This window comes from Microtus ochrogaster, chromosome 10 (genome assembly GCF_000317375.1).
Source record: "Microtus ochrogaster isolate Prairie Vole_2 chromosome 10, MicOch1.0, whole genome shotgun sequence".
In the NCBI taxonomy this organism is placed as follows: Eukaryota; Metazoa; Chordata; class Mammalia; order Rodentia; family Cricetidae; genus Microtus; species Microtus ochrogaster.
In genome coordinates this window covers 34,385,138-34,388,138 of record NC_022016.1, presented here as the reverse complement: position 1 = coordinate 34,388,138, position 3,001 = coordinate 34,385,138, and positions in this window count along the sequence as shown.

Below are 3,001 nucleotides of genomic sequence, written 5' to 3'. Positions count from 1 at the left end.
GTCTTGGAAAACCCTATTTCCTTGAGGTCATTTGCTACTTTTGGATCTTATAATCTTTCAGCATATATCTCTGAACCTTGAGGGGAGAGTTGTGATAGAGATATCCCATTTAAGGTTGAGCATTCTGAAGTCTGCTTTCTGCACATTGACCAGCTAAGGGTCTCTGTGTTAATGGTCATCTTTTGTAAGAAGAAGTGTCTCTGATGAGGTCCGAGTGATGCACTATTACTGAACAAATATATTTTCAACCGCACATACTTTCCCCTCCTCTCTTTGTAGGTCTAGCATAGGAATGTCAGATCTTCTGATACCATCTCACAAGTTCCAGATTCTCTGTTCAGTTTTTCAAGTCTTTTTACTTGTTGAAGCTGCATGGCTTCTGTTGTTCTGGCTTCTAATTCACCCCAGGTTTCCCCCATATTCTCCATTGTGCTCTTGAGCCAATTCAATGGGATTTTAAAGTTTGCAATATTGTATAGTTTGTTTCTAAAATTTCCGTTTTGTTCTTCTCCTTTATATAATTTATTCCTTTGCCAAAAGTTCTACTTTTTATTCATTTTGATCCTGTTTATGATTACCATTTGAAGCATTTTTTTATTGAGCACTTCAAAATCCTCTTAAGTTTTGTTTCAACATCTGCATCACATGGTCGATAATGTTTGCTAAGTATTTTTTTCTATTTGAGATTCTCCTGGAATGTTTTAGGGCTCAACACTTTCCTTCTTCTCCTTGCTCCTTTGCCCATTTTATCTTGTCTTGTGGATTTAAATGTCATGTAATGACAAACAAATGGTTAAAGAAAACTAAATTCTGACCTCCTCCATCTTCAAACCCACTTCTTTTGCAAGTCCCAGTTTCTCAGGCCACAAACTTCAGGCATTCTTGTTTTCTTGTCTAATGCTTCACATCTAATCCATCAGCAAATCCTGACAGTATAACCTTGGGCAAAAACGCACACTCTGGCCACCTCTTATCGCCTTAGTGCAATCGCCCTGATCCAAGTTTCCATTATCTCTTGCTGGGGTTGCTCAAATCACCTCCTGATAGCTGTTTCTTTTTCCACCTTTGCCCTCCGATGTAACTTAGTAGCCAGATCAGTCCTTGCAGTCTGAGAGAGAGCAAATCCTATTGTTGCCTTTTATACCCCTGTCTCCAGGCCTCCGAAGCCATGGATGAAACAGGAACAGTAGTCAAAATCTTAACAGGGTTGGGCAGGGGCTGGGCTCCTGTTAGTACTCTGACCTCAGCACCAATTTCTGTCTTACTTGCTCACTGATGCCGCCGTATCATTGTTCCCATTCCTGCCAGACCAGCGGCCATCTGACCACCTTCCCGCATGCTTTCCTATCAGGCACTACCATCGTCTTCTCTCACTTCTTTCAAATTTTTTCTCAAGATCTGTGCTCGTTACTCTTTAAGTTACAGCTTTCCTGATTTCTCTTCATACCTCCTGACAACTATTTTAGAGCACATCCCTTCCCTTTATGGCACATACGGTTCTTGTTTATCTGTTCATCATTTGTCCTCTCTTCCTTCCTCAAGAGCAGAATACCATGGTGAGCACAGATGTTTGGTGTATATCATACAGGGTTCATACAATAAGTACTCAGCGTACTCATTTTATAAACACCCGACTATACCACCTTAAGATGGGTGTAGGGTTCCAGTCCTTTTGTGTAGTTGTTACTTGAACCTTTGTAGGCTTTGTAGGCTTGAGGCCTTAAAGCTTCACTTTAATTTTTCACTCTTTCTACCTCCATTATATCTAAGAATAATTTGCCTATTTCTATACAGTCAGATTCCGGAAGTTAACAGTAATGGCCAAACAATAACAAAAATTAGAACACATTCCTATTAAATTATTATTGACTTTAGATAAGGTAATGATTGACTGAATCACTATTCTGTGTATTCTAAAGCTACTTAAAATTACTACAAAAATATCTTAAAATGAGATGATCAGGACAAGGAAAATTTCAGATACACAACTTCAGTGGAACTAGGGAGCGGTGTCCTGGTCAGTGCTCTATTGCTGGGAAGAGATACCATGACCACAGCAGCTCTTATAAGAGAGCGTATTTCATTGGGACGTGCTTACAGTTTCAGAGACTTCGTCCATTACCAGCATGGCAGGGAGCAGGGTGGTACACATGCCGGAAGGCTACATTCTGACACTCCGCAGCTCTTTCTAACCAGAGAAATCCTTGAGGTCCCAACCTCTTCTGTCCATTTGGAATGGTAAAAATGTCTCTTCTGGACTCTGAAGGTGGAATGAGGATGGAACGGAGGAGATGCGAAAGCACCGTGAGAGTAGGAATTTACTGAATCCCTATGGCGATCGGGTCACTATGGTAATGAATTTTATAAGTGAAAAAATTGCAGTTTATTCATTTATTTATTTTGTGTGTGCAAGCTGTGGGAGTGTGGAGGTCATCAGATAAATTTCTGGTGCTGATACTTTCCTCTTACAATGTGGGTCTGGGGGTGGAACTCCACCTGTTGAGCATTTCACCTACCATTGGGTGGCTATTTGACACTGCAAAGTTCACAGACATTTTAAAGAAATCAAACTGCTACATATAAATTTGTAGTACAAAATAGCAGGAGTATGTTTAGGGTCATTTCAGAACTTACTGGAAGTCTTAATCAGAAACCAAAATTTATTCAACAATTTTTATGCAACTCAAGTCACCGATTCCAACAGCCACATTTAAAATCTTGCATTCCAACACAATACAATCTCAACAAACTTACATGCTGGGAAATGGTTGTAGAAAAGCATTAAGAGCCTATGTTTTTAACATTTATTTATTTATTTATTATACAATATTCTGTCTGTGTGTATGCTTGCAGGCCAGAAGGGGGCACCAGACCTCATTACAGATGGTTGTGAGCCACCATGTGGTTGTTAGGAATTGAACTCAGGACCTTTGGAAGAGCAGGCAATGCTCTTAACCACTGAGCCATCTCTCCAGCCCACCCCTCTTTTTTATTTTTATTT